The sequence below is a fragment of the Mastigoproctus giganteus genome, chromosome 4 (assembly GCF_048544385.1).
Source record: "Mastigoproctus giganteus isolate SK-2022 chromosome 4, ASM4854438v1, whole genome shotgun sequence".
Classification (NCBI taxonomy): domain Eukaryota; kingdom Metazoa; phylum Arthropoda; class Arachnida; order Uropygi; family Thelyphonidae; genus Mastigoproctus; species Mastigoproctus giganteus.
Window position 1 is genome coordinate 203,911,678 of NC_143578.1, and position 24,617 is coordinate 203,936,294.

Consider the following 24,617-nt stretch of genomic DNA (forward strand, 5'->3'; position numbering starts at 1 on the left):
TGTTACTAGATGAATTCCTTCTTATGGATCTAGGGCCTGTGGACTGCATGGCCTATGCAGATGACTTCGTCCTCCTTATCAAAGCTGTTTCTGGAACTCAGCTTGAGCAAATTACCTCCCCTACCTTAACGATCCTCCAAAATTGGGCAAACAACCACAAGTTAGTCATCTCTGGGGAAAAAACGAAGACTATCCTCCTCAAAGGATCCTTGGACATAAGAAGACCGCCCCAAATTAAAATCTCTGGGCAGACATTGCAACTCAAAACAGAACTACAATATCTAGGAGTAACCTTCGACTCCCGATTAACATTCTTACCTCATCTTAATTACCTCTCCAACAAAATACGTCGTTATACTGCCATAATCGTAAGAATTAGCAGAGCAGACTGGGGTTTGAAGAGGAGGACTCTCATGCTACTTTACAAAACCATTTTCTTACCAGCTGTGTGCTATGGTGCAGCCATATGGTTCCCTCGTGCCATCATTGCCCGTAATAAAGCAAAGCTACATACAATTCAACGCAATATCCTACTCACTGTGACTAGAGCATGCCGCACAGTCAGTAATCCTGCCCTGCAGGTCTTAGCAGGTACTCTTCCTCCGGACCTGGAGGTTATTCGTCGCGGCCTTGCATACTGCATAAAGAGAGGAATTCCCACCACCATTCTGGATATAACACTCGATCTAGCTAATGATCCAAAAAACGAAATGAAACAGATTTACTCTAAGCTCTTCCAGCATTGGCAAAGATTTTGGGAATAAACAACCAAAGGTGAAATAACTAAAAGATTTCTTCCACAAGTTATGATAACTGCACCAAAACCTCCTCCGTGGTACTCACCAGGCCTTCACGTCTCGTTCTTCCTCACTGGTCATGGATCGTTTCGGGCCAAGCTGGGTCTCACCGATTCTCCTCTCTGCACATGCGGTGAAAATGAAGACTGGATTCACCTCATGTATAATTGCCCTCTTTATGATTTACCCAGAAGTCTCCTAATTACAAGAACTGGATATATACCAAGTGGGCAGGAACATCTCTACATAATTGACGAAACCAACTACAAAGCCTTCACTACTTTTGCCCAGACTGTATTTGAAATGCGCCAAATTCACCTACAGCAAACTGTTCAACACACCCCCATCTTATAATGAACCCAAAACTCAATTCACAGAACATATCCTGAATGGAATCAAAGAAAACACAAACAGGATATTGGTCTTTATCCTGAAATAATAGGAATCTCTCGACGTTCACAAAGGAAACTATCTGACAAACCCACGAACCCAAAAAAGGACTTTTCTACAATAGACACAAGAACTCCAAGCAATCCTCGAGCTTCATGAATCCATGTGCCTCCTCTCATCCCCTAAGAGAAGATTATCCAAGTCCTCTACCCAGTGTGGAACACTGCTCATCGCCTACAAGTCACCCTTGGATGAAGAAGATTAAATTGCTGACACTGGGCCCCTTGCCCAATGTGGGACCCACTCACTTGCCGGCACCTCTTCTCTTCAAGTTGTAGGACAATATCTGATTTTCCTACTTGTGTAGGAACTCATAAATACTCCTCTGGGAGTGGGACTGGCATTTGACATCAAATGCAGGGTCATGCTATTAGGCAATCTGACTTTGTGGGTCACTTGACCTCACAATCTTTTCTCTGCTTCCTGAGGTAGGGTGGGCTCCCCCTTTGGGGGAGCCCACCCTACCTCAGGAAGCAGAGAAAAGGAAGCAGAGAAAAGGAAGCAGAGAAAAGGAAGCAGAGAAAAAGAGGAAGAGAAGCAGGAAGAGAAGCAGGAAGCAGAGAAAGAGAGGACGAGGTAGGGTGGGCTCCCCCTTTGGGGGAGCCCACCCTACCTCGTCCTCTCTTTCTTCTGCTTACCTTCTTTCTTCACCTCAATCTCTCACCCCTTCTCCTATTTCAAAAAAAAAAAAAAAATTTTTTATTTTTATTTTATTTTTTTATTTTTATTTGATTTTATTTTTTTTATTTTTTTATTATTTTTTTTATTTATTATTTTTTTATTTATTTATTATTTTTTTAAATTTTTTTTATTTTTTATTATTATTATTTATTTATTTTTTTATTTATTTTATTTTATTTATTTATTTATTTATTATTATTTTTTTATTTTATTATTATTTTTTTATATATTTTTTTTTTTATTTTTTATTTATTTAATTTTTTTTTTTTTTGGCTCTCCCTGGGAAGCTCAGGCGGACCCCAGGGTCGGCCAGCCAGAGTTCTCTTCCCACATACCTGGTCTGGCTCCCAGTGCCAGTGACGGTAACTAGCGGTCTGTGGTGTTCCCCGGACCCTAGGCCAAGCGGCCAGATGAACAACATAACCCGCACTAAGCAAACATGAACATACACTAACATATGCTATCTGGCCTTGACAGTACTGTACTGTCTTACTTCACAAGAGATTCAAATGCGGAGTTGTGCGAAAGCACCGGTGCCGCTTGTCAAAAAAAAAGCACTGTCACGCTATGTCACACTATTCTTCCAGGAATGGAATCCCTTATCCCACGCTCCACATTAAAATCTCATCCTTTTCTAAACCTTAGTTTTCCGACAAATGTACTAAAGCTGTTCAAAAGAATAAAATTGCATATCGTAATTGGCTTGTTTCTAATTCTTCTTCAGCTTCATTTTCTGCCGACACCAAAGCTCGCAACAATTGTAAAGCAGTTATTAATCAGTCCAAACTAGAGTTTGAACAGGCTAAGAGTAGAAAACTTGCATTTTTCCCTAATTGTAGCCGAGCATTCTGGTCTATTCTAAAAGCTATTGGTCGCAACTTTTGCCCATTTCTGCTCCCACCTCTGTCCAAACCAGATAGTTCTGTTGTCACTTCAGCCAAGGATAAAGCTGACCTGTTAGCATCCCATTTTTTTTCCAAATCATGTATTAATGATCTTGGTAAAATACCTCCCATGCCCAACACACACCATTCAATGCCTCCGGTGGTCTTCCGTCAAAAGGATGTCAGAAAGATTTTGCCGATTCTTGATGCTAAGAAAGCTCCAAGTCCCGATGGTATTTCTCCACTAGTTCTCAAAACCTGTGCTTCTGAATTTAATCCTATTTTTGCCGCCTTTTTTCAATTTTATATTCCAAAGGTAGTTTTCCTTCTGCTTGGAAATTTGCTCATATCCAGCCAGTTCCTGAAAAGGGTGCAAATCCCTCCCATCCAATTATCATCCCATTGCAATTACTTCTACTCTTTCTAAAGTGATGGAGAAATCAATTCAGCGCCAACTCTTAAACTACCTAGAAATCTTCCGTTTGATTAAAGCTCGGATTCCGTCAGTGTGATGCACTGGCGATATTCTGGCTAAAGTTACCCATTTATGGACTTATTCAATGGAAAGGTTCGGTGAAACACAAGTAGTTTCTCTTGGCATGTCAAAGGCTTTCGATGGTGTTTGGCATAAAGGTCTTCTAAACAAGCTTCCATCTTATGGTTTGCCAACTGTTTTTAGTAATTGGTTATCCAGTTTTCTCTCTGGTCGCTCACTCAGCGAGATGGTAGATTGCTCTCTGTCTTCTAACTTCTCCACCAATGCCAGTGTCCCCCAAGTTTCAGTTCTTTCCCCCACTCTTTCCCTCTTTTATATTTATGACCTTCTTCCATTGACTGGAAATCCTATCCATAGTTTTGCCGATGATACCACATTGCATTCCACTTTCCATTTTGAGAAACCTTGCCCTTCTCAATCAGCTTCAACTTCTCGAAAATCTGCTACCAATTCCTTAAATGCCGATCTCCAGGTAATTTTCCAGTGGGGCAAAGAAAACTTAGTTGATTTCAAACCTTCTGAAACTCAGTCTTGTCTAACCTCTGGCAAAAAGGATTCTTCTGCTCCTGTGCTTATGTTTAGTGACACTCCGATTTTTAGGCAAAATGATATATCTCTATTGGGAATTACCCTGACTTCTATACTCTCTTGGCACAAGCACATTACAAATATTGGTTCTACTGCATCTAAAAAACTTGGTTTTCTCTTTCGCTCACGGCGTTACTTTTCTTCCAAATAGCTGCTCAATCTGTATAATTCGGAAATCCGCTCTACCATGGAATATTGTTCCCACATCTTGGGTGGGCCCCCAAAACCTCTCAGGCTTCTTGATTCCATTCAGAAGAAGGCAGTTAGGTTAAATAATGATTCAACTCTAACAGCGTCTCTTCACTCACTGTCTCACAGACATACTGTTTCTGCTGTATGCCTCTGCTGCAAATATTTCTGTGGGCACTGTTCTGTTCTTCTGAATTGGCTTGTATAATTCCCACACTCTGTTTCAAAATAGTCCGAACACGTGCCGCCACCAGGCAACATCCATTTAGTGGCCAACTTCGAATTCACAGAAGCAACTTTTCGTCTTCCTCGTTTATTCATTCAACTGCCATTTTCTGGAACAACCTTCCTTCATACGTATTTCCTGAAAATTACAGTCTACAGTCTGCCATATCAACAAATATCTTCTTTCGTCCTCTCAACCTCTAACCCAAGCACTGTACTAAGTACTATAAGTTGTAATACCTCTCGTGTTTGGGGTTCTCATAAAAAAAAATATATATATATATATACTACCTAAACATCATTTCTGACCACGTACTCCCTTTCATGGCGACAGTCTTCTCTTCTGGCGGTGCTGTCTTTCTGCAGGATAATTCGCCATGGCACATCGCCCGGATTGATCGAGACTGGTTCTGGGATATTTGAGAAAGACTTTCAGTTATTGCTCTGGCCTCCAAATTCCCCAGACATCAATCCCATCGAGTACTTTTGGTTTGTGTTGGAAAAGCAACTGTAATCTGCAGAATCTCATCCACGGACCTTACAGGAGTTAAAGGAACTTACGGTTCCATGTTGGTACCAGATACCACAACATACATTTACAAATCTTGTAGTGTCCATGCCTCTCCGGGCATGAGAAGTTTTGGCTGCACGTGGAGGACCAACATCATATTAGTAGGCGGTCATAATGTTTTGGCTCATCAGTGTATGTATGGTGGCACCTAGACTTAAAGTCAATCTGCACCGTATGATCAGTATCAAGTAGAATATCTACTAGTAATATAAAAAAAAAAGACCAATCTGCCACCAGGGAGCAAACATCAAATTTGTGATTTCTTTCCAGTGCCCCTCCCTAGAGCTGGGTCTGGTTCAACTGTCCTGTCTCTGCACAATGCAGGAACTCCACACTCATCGGGTGAAGTACCATACCAGTAGGTGTCCTTCGCTAATATCCTGGCTGCCTACACCAGGAAGCACGAAAAAAAAAAAAAAAAAAAAAAGAGTTTGCCAGTAGTCAGGATAAATCCCTTATTAGTGAATGATAATGACAATAACCAAAACACTTGACTGCCTGTGAGAAAAAAAAAGTTATCTACGCTAATTCAGCAATAATCCCGCATCTTAGCATTATTAAACGCCAGCAAAAAAAAGCTAATGACAGCATAGAGAGAAAATAAGTGTACAGAAAGAACAGCTACATTTAACCACTGTTAATCAATACATTAAGCTGCCTCCTCTTAAAGCTCTTCTGGCAAACTCTTGAAATATCTGAAAATACTCTAAACTAGGTAACAAATTATGTTCATTACCTCTGCATAAATCAACCACCACATTTACAAAATTAATTTTGGCTTGATTGTAAACCGAAAAGTCAAATAACCCATGGTCCCAAGTCTCTAAAGCCTGACAAACACAATATGGGTAAAACTCTATCCCTAACTCGCCCTTCAAAGACCCATGATCAGTTAATAATTAAGAAGTCTCCCTTCTCAATTGAGGGAGGTGTGCCCTGCTTTGCAGGGCCAGGTGCATCGCTAAGATCGCTTGCGATGCTAATACAGTCAGTCCTCGTATAACACGTGTTTACACTACACGAATTCGATCATACACGATTTATAAATAGGGGATCGATATCTTATATAACACGAACCGAATTCGCTTAGGCACGATTCGCCTTTGTGTTTATAAGAAATGGCAGTCGAACGCAGAATCACCCCAACCGAATGCAACACGATAGGAATGAAAAGAAAATTCTAAAAATGTATTTATGTTTTTTATATCAGTGAAGGGGAAACACATTTCACAATAAGAACTTAAAAACTAACACAATTGCATCTATCGGTATTATCGCAAATGCAATTAGATCGAGTTCACTATAGTTTATAACAGATTCCACTGGCAGGAACGCAACTATAAATTGTTTTTATTGTTTTATGGTAGTAACCCCTAGAAATGTGCTTTAGGAAAATGTGGGGTGTTAATAGTGTGTCTCTGCCTTTACGGTGCTGTTTATTCAGTTGCTACACGCGCGCAGCTTTGTTTATGTGTATCAAGTCGTTTTGTAATTGTGCTTTATTCCCTAAAAATGAGTAAAATACTTAAAAGGTGTGAAAAGGGAGCATCCTGGTGAAGACACTGCAGATTCAGAGAGAAAGAGAAAAGCAATATCGATAAAGAGAGGCGGCCTGGGTCAAAAATTCTTACCCGGGAAAATTTGTAGCGGCCTCATACTAGCGTTTAGGGCCAAAATCACACCGACCTCCGGCCCACCGGGGTTTTCCCGGTAAGGCTTATGGCCAGTCCGCCTCTGTCGATAGGGACAAGGGACAAGGTATTCTTATATTGATTGCGGCCTCCAGGGTTACCCCTATATACCGCTGTAGCATCTGTAGGTTATTTATAGCCGTCAAGTGTGTAAGTATATATATGTGTGTTGTGATGGTTGTTGTTTGCCGGCCCTGTAGTCTTAGCAGCCGGGAGGCAGGGAGCAAGATACCTGCGTCCCGTCTCCCGTCCCTAGCCACGTGGAGGCGCTCCAGGAATTATCTAAATTACACTAAGTGGGATTCCAAAAAGTGGAATCCCAGTTATAATAAATAAGGCATTTGGAGGAGAAAGTGGGAGAAAAGAAAGTACAAGAAGAAAAGAGAGCAAAACACTCTCTCAGGAAAAAGAAGAAATAGGAAAGAGGAAAACACTAGTTGGAAAATCTAACAAGCAAGAGAGCTTGAAGAGGTAAAATTTTGAAGCCTGAAGGCTTGTAATTTTGAAAGAAACATTCTCCTAGCCGGGAAGGAAGCCCAACCTGCACCGACAAGGGGAAAAAGAAAAGTTTCAAGGAAAGAACATAGGTAATGTACAAGTGGCTATTAGATAGACACTTAAAATAATAAATTAAGATAAATAATAAAGACTTATGTCACCGATATGAAACATAGCAGTAAACATATTTACAAATTACACTGCATAAGCAGAGAGTAAAATAAGTAATTAAAATCTTAGCTGAAAAACTAGTAAACCAAGAAATTAACAGAAATAGTCAATCAGAAGAAATGCGGAAACATATATACAAAACACAAAGAGACAAACACAACTCGGCCAAGGCAAAGATATGCCAAAGGAAAAACCAATAAAACCAATAAACCAAATGATAGGTGGAACAGGGCCAGGGTATGTCTGCCAGGGGCAAAGGTTGATCACGTTGTAGAGCAGATATCATCTTTTAAGGGCACAAAAGGTGATATAATTGTACACGTTGGCACTAATGATATCAAGAGTAGGAGACCGGCAGCATTGCTTAAGTACAGGTCACTGTTGAAAAAAAGCCGTGAAATAGGGTTGAATTTCAAAGTGTCTGCAATTCTGCCCAGACACGATAGGGGGGGGGGGTATATGATGAGAGCCTTGTCGATCAATTCGGCCGTGGAAAGATTGTGCAAGGCTCAAGGGGTAGAATTTTTTTCAGCCTGGACTGTACTTGTTAACAGGAGAGATTGCTGCTACAGGGATGGTATACACTTAAATAGAAAGGGTGCAAGAATATTTGCTGATGCTATCCAGGCAGTGTTAGGTGGGTCGGAAAACTGCTAGCTTGGGGGGAGACAAAGACGAATAGATTACCAGTAGCCACTGGCAGAGGTGAAAGAGATCCTTGCACTGCTTCTATTGGAATGAGCAGAAGCCTGAAAAACAAGTTGCAGGATATTTCAGAGACTGCTGGGAGTCATTGCGGTACAAGTAAACACATGGGTTGTGTTAGGGTAGCTAAGAACAGAAATAGGTGCATGTATACTTGCATGTGCACCAATGCTAGGAGTTTAGTAAATAAATTTGATGAATTTGAGGTATTGCTCAAAACATCAAAGGCAGATATTGTTGGGATTTCAGAAACTTTGTGTCACACAGATATAGGGAATGCAGAACTGGAATTTGGGGAGTACAACGTCTACAGAAAGGATAGACTGGATAGGAAGGGAGGAGGGGTTATGCTATTAGTTAAGAAATACATAAAATCCAAGGAAGTGAAGCCAGTTGACATCGCTGGACAGTGCAGTGTCGAGTCAGTTTGGTGTGACATAAGCATTGGGAGATCAAAATTGCGGGTAGGAGTGTGCTATAGGCCTAATGACTCTGATGAGTATAATAAGAAACTGTACAGGGAAATAGAGTGGGCCAGTAAATCAGAGAGTCTTATAATGGGAGATTTTAATTTCCCAGATATTGACCGGAATTTGGGGGCTGGTCACTAACACAGTAGCAAGGCTTTTGTGGATTTATTCGATGATTGTTTTCTACATGAGCATTTCGAGAGGCAACTAGAGGGAGGAATACTCTTGATTTGATTATCAGCAGTGATTCTTCATGCATTAAGAATCTGCAGATAAATGAACCACTAGGTGGCAGTGATCACAGTGTGCTGAAGTGGGATTTACTCAAAGAGGTAACTACCGTTACCGGTAAAGGGAAGGGTTATTGCTTTCGTAAAGGCGACTACGATGGACTGAGACAGTATTTAAATTCTATACAGTGGGACCAAATGATCATGTTACCAACAGCAAATGCAAAATGGGAAGCATTCAAAGAATTTATCTTGGAAGCTACTAGGCTTTACATACCAACTAAGAAATATTGATCAAGGTTTAGGCCTAAATGGATGTCAGATGAACTGATGAGGCATATGGCAGAGAAGAAACATGCATGGGATACATACAAATTAACACATGACACAGAAGCCTATGATAGATACAAGTTGATCTGTAACCAAGTTACAAAGGAGGTTAGGCAGGCGAAAGCAGATTACGAGAAATCTTTGGCAAGGGATGCAAAGAAAAACAGAAAAGAGTTCTTTATTTATGTAAACTCTAGAAGGAAGGGGATGAATGAGATTGGTCCACTTGATATCGATGGGTCAACTGTTGATGATTCTGCTCAGGTAGCTAACAAACTAAATGAATATTTTGCATCGACATTCACACATGAGGAGTTATTTAGCGAGGGGAAAGCCAGAGGTGTATTCCACTCTAGCAGTAAGCTAGAGAATCTTGTAATAACTGAGAGTAAAGTGGAGGAGAAATTGTTGAAGATAAACACAAGAAAGGCACCCGGGGTGGATGGTTTCTATCCAGTTATATTAAAGGAGGCAGCAAAGGAAGTAAGCAAAACCCTTAGCCATAATTATGAGAGCTTCCTTGGACTCAGGGGAAGTACCTATGGACTGGAGACGTGCAAATGTGACCCCAATTCACAAAGTGGATCAAAGGGCGACACAAGTAATTATAGACCTGTTAGTTTAAGTTCTGTTCCCGGATTATTAATGGAGGCACTGGTTAAAGAAGCACTGCAGGATCATTTAGACAAGACTTCAGTTATAGCTCGGACACAGCATGGTTTTGTTAAGGGGAAGTCTTGCCTGACCAATTTGATTGGATACTATGATGCAGTCACAAAGGAACCGGATGCAGGGAATAACTTTGATATTATATACTTGGATCTTAGAAAGGCTTTTGATACTGTTGCACATGGAAGACTGCTGCACAAATTGGAGCAGTGTGACATTGGAGGCAAATTGCTGCTGTGGATAAAGGGGTGGCTGAGGGGGAGAAGACAGAGAGTGGTAATCAATGGACACTGCTCATCGTGGACTAATGTTATTAGTGGAGTCCCTGAGGGCTCACTGTTGGGTCCATTATTGTTTTCTGTATTCATAAATGATATTGATGATGGTATATCAAGCTTAATGTCGAAATTTGCAGACGATACAAAGGTAGGCAGGGTTGTCAAGGACACTACTGACACTATGCTGCTGCAACAGGATCGGGAAAGGTTGAGCAGATGGGCTGAGAGGTGGCAAATGAAGTTTAACATTGACAAATGTAAATTACTACACATAGGAAACAGCAACCCCAGAGCAACCTATCAACTCTGTGGTACTACACTGACAGTGCTAGAGAACGAAAGGGATCTGGGGGGGTGGTTGCGCAGGCAGATATGAAGTTCGGTGAGCAGTGCAGAGGGCTGTAAGAGGAGCTGATCGTGTATTGTCAATGATATATATGAATTTTTCTAGCAGGGATAAGGAGGTGATTATTCCCTTGTATAAGGCAATGGTCTGGCCACACCTAGAGTACCGTATACAGGTCTGGAAGCCTCATTTCAAGAGGGATGTAGAGCTGCTGGAACGAGTAGAGAGAAGGGCAACAAGATTAGTGAATGGAACAAAGGGGTGCTCTTACGAAGAAAGGCTTAAGTTTTGCAAATTACAGTGTCTGGAGACTAGGCACCAGCGAGGTGATCTGATAGAGGTGTATAAAGCCATGAATAGTTTGAGCATGCTCAATGCTGATGGGATTCTTCCTCTCGCTCAGAATAATCACCTGAGAGGGCATAAATTGAAATTGAGGAAAGACAGATGTAGGATAGACATTCGGAAATTTGGCTTTAGCCAGCGGGTGGTTGGTTGGTGGAACAGACTTCCATCCCTTGTCGTGGAAGTTGATAGCTTAAATAAGTTTAAGGCTCAGCTGGACAGGTGGTTTGAACGAACAGAGGGGTGAAGTGGAAGTGGTTTTTTTTTTTTTTTTTTTTTTCGGCTGATACTGCATAAGCTTGCTTTCTTGCATCAAATGCTTCTACTAATGCTAATGCTGATGTTAATGCTAAATACTGTACAAATAAATTGTTTAACCGAATCAAAATCAATTCTAAATTTAAATCTAAGTATAACAAATCAAAATCAAAATAATAAGTTAAGTATTAAACAATAATTCATGAATATGCAGAGAAAATGTCTTTGCACAAGTAATCTAATCTATAAACATATGTACCTAACCAGCAAGTGCAAAGCTGCTACCACAAGCTGCGAAAAACAAAACTTGTTTCAAATAACAAGACATGTAGTATTAACAATAATGCATAGGTAAGCATTAAAAAAAAAAGAAAAAAAAGTCGATAGAGAAAAAATATGAAATTGTGAAACGCTTTGAGCGAAATGAAAGACCATGTGATATTGCACGTGCTACAAACCTATGCGGCAACGCCGAGAATTACAAAGAATGCAGAGAAAATAAAAACAACTTTCATAGCAGGAACAACTCAGTGTAATTAAAATCCATTAGATTAAGACACAAAGAACTGGAAGAGGTGGTACGGCTGACATCTGTTTGGATAGAAAATCAAACAAAAAACAAGTTTTCTTATGATAGAAGCAAAAGCATTGGCAACATTTTAATAGTCGTAATAAAATAGAAAGTATTTTATTCGTAAAAAATACTTATCTATTTTTTATTATTTATTATATTATAATAAAATATAATATAATAATAATAATAATTATAAAAAATTATAATATTATTTTTTATTACGGATTTTAATCGTTATAAAATACGCAATATCGACAACCTTGGGTGGTGTTCAACCTTGGGTGGTCGGCACCTAACCCTATTTTTGCCAAAGGGCCTGTTGTTTATATTGCACGATTTTGCATTGCACGAGGGTTTCTAGGAACACAACTATCGTGCTATACGAGGACTGACTAATTTTATTTCTTCTTCTGATGGGTGGTACTTGTTAAAATCGTAATCTTTTTTTCCTGCGTTAATGTAATTGAAGATGTACTAAGCTATTATTAGTGGAGGTCCACATTGCAGATGAAATTTGAATAATTAAAGAACTAGTTTTTTTTTTTTGTATGTGTCCCATATTGTTTGGGGATGCTAAATATATTTTCCCCCTTTCCAATAAGCTTATAACTAGTCGAGTTTTTCGTTCCATTCATTGAACATTTTTGCAAGCTTAAATTTAATTCTTTTCCCTTCTCTTATTGCCAGTGATATAAAGTTTTTGAATTCGTTTTTCTTCTACGTTGATACGTGAAATATAGTGGTTTTCCTTCTTAAAAGTAATTTCTTAAAGTTGTTTAAGATTTTTTTAAAACTATTATTGATTAGTTGAAAATTTTTAAAAAGTTATTTCTCTAGTAGTTAAGAAATGACAGACAAAATATTTACAAAAGAATTTGTTTTTATTGATTGGCAGAATGTGTTTTACAGGGTTAGCAACAAACACACAAGGCGCTCTATAGCCATAGCAGCTAATGCGCCAATAAACAACCATACCACTCAAACACACAAAACGGGCTAAGCTATTAATAGAACAAGGTAAAAATTAGCATAGTCACTTACATTATTTCCAGAGTACATAGTATTCTGTCTTTTTTCCAGCTGTACGGATATACCGTATATTTCAGACTATAGGCAGCATCCAGTTCTTCAATCATAGATTATATAACACTGAAAACACCATATGCCTTGAATTCTGATGTTATTCCTTCTTTCTGGCATTTGGCAAAAAAAAAAAAAAAAAAATCGTATGAATTATATGGTTTCCGTGGTGTAGTAGTAGTAGTAGAATTTGAATTTGATGCAAGAAAGCAAGTGTATGAGCTTTTGCAGCATCAGCCAAAAAGAAAAAAAAAAAAAAAAAATCACACCGTTCCCTCCAAATGCCTGTCCAGTTCCTCCTTAAATTTATTTAACCTATCAACTTGCACTAAGACAGATGGAAGTTTGTTCCTGCAATTAGCTACCCTCTGGCTAAAGGCAAATTTCCGCACATCTAATCTACATCTGTCTTTTCTTAATTTGAATTTATGCTCCCTTCGGTTCGTAATCTGAACAACTGGAAGGATCCCATCAGAATTCAACGTGCTCAACCCATTCAAGGCCTTATACACCTCAATCAGATCACCGTGTAGGTGCCTCGTCTCCTGCCACTGCAATTTTCAGAACTTAAGCCTCTCTTGGTAAGAGGATCCCTTCATTCCCCCTCAAATTTTGTTGCCTTTCTCTGTACACGCTCAAGCAAATCTCCATGCATCCTAAAATGAGGTCTCCAGGCCTATACGCAGTACTGAAGGTGTGGCCTGACCATTGCCTTATACAGAGAGAGAATCACCTCCTTTTCTCTGTTAGCAAAATTCCTATATATTATTGACAAAATCCCATGACCTGTCCTGGCAGCCTAACTGCATTGCTCAGAAAACTTCATATCTGACTGCACAATAACTCTCAGGTTTTTTTAATTTTCTACCACCTTAAGGGTTGTACCACACACTTGGTACGTTTCTCTAGGGGTTACTACTACCCATATGCAGTACTTTACATTTGTCAAGGTTAAACTTCAGTTGCCACTTCTTAGGCCATCTGCCCAAATTTTCTAGATCCTGTTGCAGTAACACACTGTCATTACAGTCATTACCAACCCTGCCAACCTTTGTATCATCTGCAAACTTCGACACTAAGCCTGATATACCTTCATCAATATCATTCATAAATATACAAATCAACAATGTACCCAACAACGAACCCTGTGCGACTCCACTAAACTAATAACATTAGTCGACGAAGAGCAGCACCTATTGATTACCACACTCTGTCTTCTCCCAATCAAGCATCCTTTTATCCATTGTAGCAACTTACCCTTAATACCATTCTGCTCCAATTGGTACAATAGTCTTCCGTGTGCAACAGTGTCAAAAGCTTTCCTAAAATCCAAATATATGATATCAAAATTATTTTTTGCATCCAGATCCTTTGTAACCACATCATAATATCCTATCAAAATTTTCAGAAGAAACCCATGGTGTGTCTGAATTACCGCTACAGTCTTCTCTGGATGATCCTGCAATGCATCTTTTACGAGTGACTCCATTATTTTACCCGAAACAGAAGTTATACTAACAGATCTACAATTATTTGTGTCACCCTTTGTGAATTGGGATATATTTGCATATCTCTAGTCCGTGGGAACCTCCCCTGATTCCAATGATGCTGTCATAATTATGGCTAATGGTTTGCTCAGTTGTTTTGCCGCCTCCTTTAATATAACTGGATAGATCCCATCCACCCAAGGTGCTTTTCTATGTTTAACTTCAAAATTTCTCCTCCACTTTGCTTTCAGTTATTCCAAAATCATTAAGTATCCTGCTACAATTTGATAACCTTCTGCCATTTTTAAACCTTAATAACTCCTCATGTGTGAATGTAGACGCAAAATACTCATTCAGTTTGTTTGCTCTCTGAGCAGGTTCATCAACAGTCGAACCATCGATATCAAGTGGACCAATCAGTTTCACCCCCTTCCTTTTAGAGTTTATATAAGTAAAGGAATCCTTGCTGTTTTTCTTAGCATCCTTGGCCAAAGATTTCTCGTAATCTGCCTTCGGATTCTAACCTGCTTTTTGACCTGATTACAGACTAGCTTATATCTGCCATAGTCTTCTTGAGTCGCTTGATAATTTGTATGCATCCCATGCATTTTTCGTCTCTCTCTCACGAGTCTCATTAGTTCATTTGTTAACCATTTAGGCCTAATCCTTGGACAATATTTCTTAATAGGTTTGAAACTTTTAGTAGCTTCCACGATTAATTCCTTGAATGCTTCCCACTTAGAATTTACTGTTGGTAACATGATCAGTTGATCCCACTGTGCAGAATTTAAAAACTGTATGAGCCCACTATAGTCATCTTTACGAAAACAAAAACCCTACCGTTTACCCTTGATGGTAGTTACATCTTTAAGTAAATCCCACATCATTACATTGTGATTACTGTCACCTAGTGGTTCCTTTATCTGCAAATTCTTAATGCATGAATAATCACTGCTGATAATCAGATGAAGGGTATTGCTCCCTCTGGTTGCCCCTCGAAAATATTGCTGTAGAAAACAATCCTCCAATAAATCCACAAAAGAATTGCTAGCGTGCGAGTTACGATCCCACAATATCCAGTCAATATCTGGATAGTTAAAATCCCCCATTACAAGACATTCTGATTTACTGGCCCATTCTATTTCTCTGCACAACTGTTCATTGTACACATTCGAGTACAATGAACTAGGCCTATAACACACTCCTAAACTTATTTTGCTTTCGCAGTGGTTATGTCACACTAAACTGTCTCAACAGTGCACTGTTCATCTATATCAACTGGATGCACTTCTTTTGTTTTATGTTTTTCTTAATTAACAGACCGACTCTTCGTCCCTTCCTATCCTGTCTATCCTTTCTGTACACATTGTATTTCCCAAATTCCAGTTCTTCATTCCTAATATCAGTGTGACACCACGTCATTGATATCCCAACATTATCCGCCTTTGATGTCTTGACCAACACTTCAAATTCATCAAATTTATTTACTATACTTCTAGCATTGGTATACATGCAAGCATACGCGCACCTATTCCTGTTAACAAGAATGTCTCTCCTGTTGACAAGCACAGACCACGCTGAAAAAAATTCTACCCCTTGAGCCTTGTGCATTCCCTCCAGGGCCGAATTGATTGACAAGTATGAATATAATGTTCGGAAACAACGTTAAAAGGAATGTCAAATGAGTTTCTAAAATTCCTGATTTTGAACGTTCTCTAACACAGTCTAGTGTTCTAAAAGAACATCTTGGATGAGTAGAATTGTAGACATTTCTGCCACGAGGCATCCGATGAAATCGTCAATATCTGTAACTCTAGCTGATAATAATGCAGGTTCTGCAAATTCTAAACTTAGATTATACTGAGCCCTGAGAGCATTGTGCAACAAACACAAGTTGGCAATGCGGTGTCCTCTGTGCACTGTTAGTCTATGAAGTTCAATTTCCTCTTTCGCTATCTCTCACGAAAAGCAAGATATCTGGCAATCTTTCTTTCAACTGCACCCACTAATTTTTTGATGTGATATATAGGGTTTCTCGGTCTTAATCCTCACAGCCGGCTCGAACTGGTAATAACGCACCCAAACTGTAGCACTACTGCCTATCCTTCTACAGAAAATAGCATTCTGTTTTCTAAGCAGTCATCAAACTTAGCAGCATCAGACATATTGACAACTGCATAGAGAGAGAGAGAGAGTTCAAAACTGTAAGCGACATTCTTCTAAGTCCGAAATATCTTCAGAAGTACATGCGCAGTAGTTACGAACGTCATGTGCTTGAATTTTCCCGCTTTTTCTATCTCAAAGTACTAGAATGTCCATGTTTGCTGTCTAATGGCAAAAAAATTAAACAATCGTTGACATCGGTGCAAGCAGTGACCCTTCTTTTTGACTGCAGATTGTCAACTCAATGTCAGCAAGGATAGGCGTTGAGCTATAATTGCAATAAAATGAATATTTTCACCGTTGAATAAAATACTATAGAGAAAATTTTATTTATTTCCATTTACTATGCTGCCTTTCTAAAATACAGTTCACATCCGTGTGCTTAAAAGGCAAAATTACAATGAGAACATTTTATCACTGGGAAAAGCAAACATTGTACTCTTATATTCAAATATCTTCGTGCACATTCACATGTCATTCAAAGGATACATCATCACTATGATTACAGAAAATATTATTATTATTTCTGCTCTTATATTATTTCTCCCTGATTGTGGGTTCCACCTCGTGACGGGTATTGCTGCCAAGTATACAGGGTGGTTGTTGTTATGTCTGATGTTACTGTTGGTCGAGGAACTCTCTGACAATTCTACAGGTGTTCAGTATTGCAACTTTCTGAAGTTTCTTGTAGGCGTTGGATGGGAGATCTATTCCTGTCACGCTGTTACTTAGGGTCTTTGGCACCATACCTGTGGTTGACACGATGATTGGGATGGTCGTTATTTGTTGCATATTATTATTATTTATTATTCATTTATTGTAAACGAATTCGCTTGAGAAATAAAATTGTATTGTATTGTATTGCATTGTATTATTATTATTATTATTGTTGCTCTTATATTATTTCTCCCTAATTAGGGGATTCCACTGCGTGACGGGTACTGCCACCAAGTACACATGGTGGTTGTAATGTCTGGTCTTACTGTTGTTCGAGTAAATCTCTGACTATCCTACAGGTGTTCAGGATTACGACTTACTGGAGTTCCTTGTATGTGTTCTCTGGGAGACCTATTGCTGCTAGGCTGCTATATAGAGTCTTTGGTACCATACCGCTGGTTGACACGATCATTAGCATTAGCATTAGCATTAGTAGAGGCATTTGATGCAAGAAAGCAAGCTTATGCAGCATCAGCCAAAAAAAAAAAAAAAAAAGTAACATAAATAAATAAAAATAACCACTTCCACTTCACCCCTCTGTTCGTTCGAAATACCTGTCCAGCTGAGCCTTAAACTTAATTAGGCTATCAACTTCCACGACAAGGGATGGAAGTCTGTTCCACCCACCAACCACCCGCTGGCTAAAGGCAAATTTCCGCACATCTATCCTACATCTGTCTTTCCTCAATTTGAATTTATGCCCTCTCAGGTGATTTTTCTGAGCTAGAGGAAGAATCCCATCAGCATTGAGCATGCTCAAACCATTCAAGGCTTTGTACACCTCTATCAGATCACCCCGCTGGTGCCTAGTTTCCAGACACTGTAATTTGCAAAACTTAAGCCTTTCTTCGTAAGAGAACCCCTTTGTCCCATTCACCAATCTAGTTGCCCTTCTCTGTACTCGTTCCAGCAGCTCTACATCCTTCCTGAAATGAGGCCTCCAGGCCTGTATACAGTACTCTAGGTGTGGCCTGACCATTGCCTTATACAAGGGAATAATCACCTCCTTATCCCTGCTAGAAAAATTCCTATATATCATTGACAATACACCATGAGCTACTCTTGCAGCTCGTCTGCACTGCTCAGAGAACTTCATATCTGCCTGCACCACCACCCCCAGGTCCCTTTCATTCTCTACCACTGTCAGTGTAGTACCACAGAGTTGATACGTTGCTCTGGGGTTGCTGTTTCCCATATCTAGTACTTTACATTTGTCAATGTTAAACTTCATTTGCCACCTCGAAGCCCATCTGCTCAACCTTTCCAGATCCTGTTGCAGCAGCATAGTGTCAGTAGTGTCCTTGACAACCCTGCCAACCTTCGTATCGTCTGCAAACTTGGACATTAAGCCTGATATACCATCATCAATATCATTTATAAATACAGAAAACAATAAAGGCCCCAATACTGAACCCTGAGGGACTCCACTAATAACATTAGTCCACGATGAGCAGTGTCCATTGATTACCACTCTCTGTCTTCTCCCCCTCAACCACCCCTTTATCCATAGCAGCAACTTGCCTCCAATGCCACACTGCTCCAATTTGTGCAGCAGTCTTCCATGTGCAACAGTATCAAAAGCCTTTCTAAGATCCAAGTATATAATATCAAAGTTATTCCCTGCATCCAGTTCTTTTGTGACTGCATCATAGTATCCAATCAAATTGGTCAGGCAAGACTTCCCCTTAACAAAACCATGCTGTGTCCTAGCTATAACTGAAGTCTTGTCTAGATGATCCTGCAGTGCTTCTTTCACCAGTGCCTCCATTAATTTTCCGGGATCAGAAGTTAAACTCACAGGTCTATAATTACTTGTGTCAGCCTTTGATCCCCCTTTGTGAATTGGGGTCAGATTTGCACATCTCCAGTCAATGGGTACCTCCCCTGAGTCCAAGGAAGCTCTCATAATTATGGCTAAGGGTTTGCTTACCTCCTTTGCTGCCTCCTTTAATATAACTGGATAGATCCCATCCACCCCAGGTGCCTTTCTTGTGTTTATCTTCAACAATTTCTCCTCCACTTTGCTCTCAGTTATTACAAGATTCTCTAGCTTACTGCTAGAGTTGAATACACCTCTGGCATTCCCCTCGCTGAATAACTCCTCATGTGTGAATGTCGATGCAAAATATTCATTTAGTTTGTTAGCTACCCGAGCAGGGTCATCAACAGTTGACCCATCGATCTCAAGTGGACCAATCTGATTCATCACCTTCCTTCTAGAGTTTACATAAGTAAAGAACTCTTTGCTGTTTTTCTTCGCATCCCTTGCCACGGATCTCTCGTAATCCGCCCTCGCCTGCCCAACCTCCTTTGTAACTTGGTTACAGATCAACTTGTATCTATCATAGGCGTCCGTGTCACGTGTTAATTTGTATGTATCCCATGCATTTTTCTTCTCTGCCATATGCCTCATTAGTTCATCTGACAACCATTTAGGCCTAAACCTTGAACAATATCATTAGGATGGTTGATACTTTTTGGATATGCCACATCTCCTTGATCTCATGTCTGAGGCTCGTGTAATTCCTAATTTTTTCCTCATGGGTTTTCTGGACATTGCTAGTGTTCGGCAGCGCTATGTCAATCAGATAGGTAGCCTTTTCCATCTTGTCCACAAGGGTTATGTCCGGTGTGTTGTGAGGGATAATCTTATCCATTTTTATGCGCGGTCCCAGTACAGATTGTCGGTTCGGGTCTCTACTACTGCCTGGGGTTCGTTCTTCAGTATGGTAGACGTTCTGTGGTCCACTGGTACTTCCTCGCTAGATTCTGATGTATTATTCTCGCTACCTGGTCGTGTCTATCAGTGTACTCCGTCTGGGTGATCACCTTGCACCCCGCGGTGATGTGTTCGATCGTTTCTGACGCCAGGTGGAATCGTCGACGGGTCATCTGATATTCCGGGCTCCTTTGCGTGGTATTTACTATAGCTTCTGGTGTTGATTACCTGGTCTTGGATGGCCAGAATGAATCCCTCAGTCTCGGGGAACAGGGTCCCGCTTGTGAGCCATGCTTTGGAAGCAATGTTATCGATCTTGATGGAGGTCATTTTAATGTCTGCCATGGAGTTTCTTCTTCGTCCATATTTCTAACTTGGTTTTTTTGTACTGTCTGGGCCGGAAGGGTTTCCTTGCTCAGGTTGAGTGGGGTATACCGCTTATCTGTCTTCCTTATGGCCTGGTGGAGTAGTGCTGTGTTGTTCTCAAAGTAATCTTTCAGGTTAACTATCGCTGTTTTCTGTTGCTTTGTCAGGTCTATCAAGCCTCTTCCCCCCTCTTTCCGAGGTATTGTTATTCTCTCCACTGCTGACTTCGGAAGGTGTTGGCGACTCTTGGTCATCGTTGTCCTTGTCTTTGGCATGATATCTTCTAGATCGGTGTTAGTCCAATCTATGACCCCGAAGGTGTATGGTACTACTGGAGCTGCTTAGGTGATTCTAGCTTTAACTTTGTTCTCTCCGTTCAATTTTGCTTTCATCAGGCTTTTGAGTCTCTAATGATATTTTTCGGTCAGGCACTTCTTGATTCCCTATTACTCTAACTGCTGAGCCTGCATCATCCCTAGGTATTTGTAGGTTTCTCCTTCTGTCATAGCTTCGATCTCTTTACCAGTCAGCAGCTGGTAGTTTCGGTCAAATAATTTTCCCTTGGTGTGGTGTGTGGGCCTTCCATTTGTCAAGACCAAATTCCATCCTGGTGTCCTTTTAAATTCTTCTGGGATCCGAGTAGTTGCTGGAGTTGCTTCTCGGTCGCCGTGTAGAGTTTGATTGCATCCATGTAATTCAGGTGCGTGAGGGTGTACAGTTTCTTTCTTCCTTCTTTGATGTTATATCCATACTTGCTGCCGTTAAGCATGTTGGATTGCGGGTCGAGTGCTACACAGAACCACAGTTGGCTCTTAGCATCTCCCTGAATGATTCCTCTTTTAATGGGGATTGGTCTGGTTGTGATGTGCTGGACCTTAATGGTAGTACTCCATTTCACCATTGTTGCTCCTAGGAAGTTTTTCACTATCGGATTGACCTTGTAGATGTTCAGGGTCTCTATTAGCTAGCTATGTGGTACAGAATCGAAGGCCTTGCGGTAATCGATTGAGGCCGTGTATAGGTTGGGGTGCTTCTTGTAGGCTTGCTCCATGACTGCGGCATCTATGGTTGATTGCTCTTTGCATCCTTTGTTGTTCCGCTTGCACCATTTCTTCTCTTTGGCCATTATGTTCTGACTCTCTAAGTGGTCTGATATGTTCTTGGTCATGCAGCTGGTCAAGATCTTGTACATCATTGCGTGGCATGTGATTAGCATATATTTCGCCGGGTTACTTGTTTCTTCGTCTGTAGGCTTCAGATATGTGATTCCTTCGGTGAGAAACTTCGGGATTGTCTCCCGGTGCCTTATCATTCTAGTGAACTGCTCTGCTTTCAGGTACTTGTGTGTTCAGGTGAGCTTCTTGTACCAGTAGTTGTGGATGTTATCAATTCCTGGGGTTTGCCAGTTGTGGGTGTTCCTGATCGACTGTTTTACTTCTTATTCTCGAATCTCCCATTCTCTCATTTCTAGTATGTTCTTGGTTTTCTTCTGTTCTACTTCTGTCCAGGGTGCTCTGCTGTTATGTCTTACTTCACTGCTCCAGATATTTCCCCAGAACTCTTCGATCGTCTTTTTCTCGGGTGGTCCGTTTCCAACTTTCTCATGTTCACCAAGTTTCCTGCAGAAGGCTCTTTGGTCCACATCGAAGATTCGGTTGTTTATTTTCCTTGGGAGCTTTGTATCGGTATAGTCTCTTGCTGAGTGCGAGGAAGTTTTGCTGTTGTGTGTCCAAGTATCTCCTATTCTCTGATTTCTGGTCTCATGTTTGCTGTCGACGCTGTCTCTCTCTTGAGGATGCTCTTCACCTTTCCAATCAATTTCTTAATTCTATTACCCAGTTGGTACTGGGTTAAGTGACCTATCTTGATATCCCAAAAATATCTGACTTTGATGTCTTGACCAGCAGGCCAAATTCAAAAAAATTATTTACTCTACTCCTAGCATTGTTTTACATTGAAATATAAACTGAGTGGACAGAAATCAAGGTATACCTACCTACCTAGTACCGGTAGGCCCTCCTTTCTCCCGGATAAGGGCAGTCGCATGGCGAGGCATTATATAAAAATAAATTATGATATTAGGGTCTAACTATTTTTATATAAGCCACCCGAATAATTAAATTCATCTGCCGTGCTGTTTCTTATGTGTGTTTATTTGTCTGTTTTGCTGCACGGAAAACCCGTTTTCTGGGCAAAAGAAAGCTTGCTATCTACACCTGAGACCGACTACCCAGCCACGGAGTGAAAAAAACCCATTAAAGCTCCTCGCTTTATCGAATTCAAACGCGGGCCTTGTCCAACCGATTTGGGGAGGACGGTGACTACACCACTGTGCTATTTGCGCAGACTATGATATTAGGGTCACCCGTAAATGATTACATACTGTATTTATCTTGTCTGTAAATTATGTGTTCTCTTTTCGATTTGCCTGTTTTTCTGTATGAAAAACCCCAGTTTTTTTGGGAAAAACTTTTCTATGTACGCTGAGACCGATTAACTCTGTCACACAGTGAAAAAAAAACCTATTAAAGTATCGCGTCATCTATGGGATTCGAACAAGGGCATTTTCTGCTTGGTGTGGGGAGGACAGTGACGATACCACTGTGCTGCATTCATAGGCCCTGGCTATGCATTGAGTTCACTAGTTCACGGAAGCATTCTAGAAGTATTTCCATCCTTACCTTTCGATATTGCAAAGATATTTAAGAATCCGAAATCGGCTTGTAGACCCTGGTGAGTAGCGATGTAACACAGTTGGTGTAATTACTGTCCTCCCTACAACCGGAAAAATACTTGGCAGTCGAATCTCGAAGAATGTTTATTTGCGTTTTTGCCCAAAGTAACTGATTCAGTCTCATAGCGTTTCATCCATCAAACAGCAAATCGACCAAAATATTATTTTTAGCCCACCCGAATAATTAAATTCAGCTGCCATGCACTGTGTATTATGTCCGTAAAATGCTTGTGTTCTATGATCGATTTGCCTGTTTTGCTGGACGAAATTCCCTATTTGCTGTGGGGAAAACCTTGCTATCTACGCCTTAGAGCGAATAACGGATGGAAATAGCCCATTAAAGTCCTGGCGTCATCGACGGAATTCGACCTCGGGATTCTTCCACCAGGTGTGGGGCGGACTGTGACGATACCACTGTGCTACCGCGCAGACAAGCAAATTGACCATAGAATCCTGCTCTTTCCAAACGCATTACACTTTATACAATATGGTAGAATTTCCGATGCACCTAAAACTCTACAACGGCGGTTTCCAAACTGGGGTCCGGAAACGACCATTTGGAGGTGGTCAAATTATTCGTTCTGTGTATAGCCAATCTATGATAAATAAAGTTATCATTATATTTATGTAAAAATAAGAATAAAGTTGAATTGCTTTAAACTTCAAACTTTGAATTTTCTTTGCAGAAAACGCAGTGTTCATAAATACATGTCCTCACACACACACAGAAACATACGCATATACATAGGGGTCCGCGAACTTTTTTTATACGTAATATGAAGAAAGATAAATTCTAAGTGTTTTTAATTAAATAAACAAAGAAAAAACAAAATAGATACTTTTTCTGATTAGACAGAATTATGATATTAATTGTTTTTTTATATTCTGTAAAAATTTTCTACTTACCGCATATTTGCGCGTAAATGCGATTTTATTATTTTTAATATTGCAAATGCACGTTCACATGTTGTAGATGGCACGTGCATTTTCACATATGGTGTATATGGCAGTGTCAAATATATGCTTTTATGCCGTGTATAAATTAGAGTGTGTGCACTTATGCATGTTGTATACCCTAATGAACACAGACTTTGAATGAATTATCCATGTTGGTATTAAGACGTAATTCTCTCTTTTTTTTTTTTTTTTTTTTTGTTTCTAAATTTTGATATTTTTCACTAAAGTGAATCATTTCTTTGCGCAGTTCTATATAGTCAATATTATTTTGAGATATAGAAAATAATGCCTTTTTACTGTTTTGCTTTCCTTTACTATATTTTTTATTTTAATTTTCGTGGTGATTACGATATTGTAAGCTTGCATGAAGTCTATGTCTTAGTGGTGGTAAACTTTCAGATGATCGCAATAAATTAAAGGAAAACAAAACAGTTTCTTATTTACAAAATATATGTAAAAATGATGTTTCTGAACATGTCTTTTCGTCAAATTAGGTATTATTTATTTCTTGTAATACTATCAGAACCGTGGAAACCCCCCCCTCCCCTTTTGTTTAATTTTTAAAATTGCCAAATAAACTATAAATTGCATTACTTTTGCCCCACCAAGTTGGTTCAGCAATCTTTTTAAGTCATTTTACTTTTTTATCCTTTTTTTTTTTTTTACTGCAGATTTCCCAAGTAGAAAATATTTTATAGGATTCAGAAAAAAAAACCCAAAAAACAACTATTCTATTAATAGAAAAAATGCTTTTGTTATTAACTGGAAATATGATTTTATTTTTACACATGACTACCATCACATACAGCTACATTTAAAATATGCATATAATGCATATGATGGCATTTCTTTTATGTGAGCTTGAAGGCCATTATAGACATATTTGTGGCACATAAAGTACATTTTTTCATGAAAAAATTAACTTTATTGTGCTGCAAATGGAAATGT

At 39.8% G+C, this 24,617-nt stretch overlaps 1 protein-coding gene across 3 annotated transcripts in view; it reads left to right on the forward strand.

The window, feature by feature from the left end:
• The first annotated feature begins 23,789 nt into the window (after positions 1 to 23,789).
• Positions 23,790 to 24,617, forward strand: part of ida (anaphase promoting complex subunit 5 ida) — a 435,748-nt gene continuing 434,920 nt past the window's right edge. For 2 of the 3 annotated variants that reach the window (XM_090371999.1, XM_090372001.1), the window contains exon 1: positions 23,790 to 23,820. The gene's annotated coding sequence lies outside the window, so the exon portion shown is untranslated. Of the gene's footprint in view, positions 23,835 to 24,617 lie in introns of all 3 variants that reach the window. The other variant, XM_090372000.1, reaches the window with a different exon arrangement.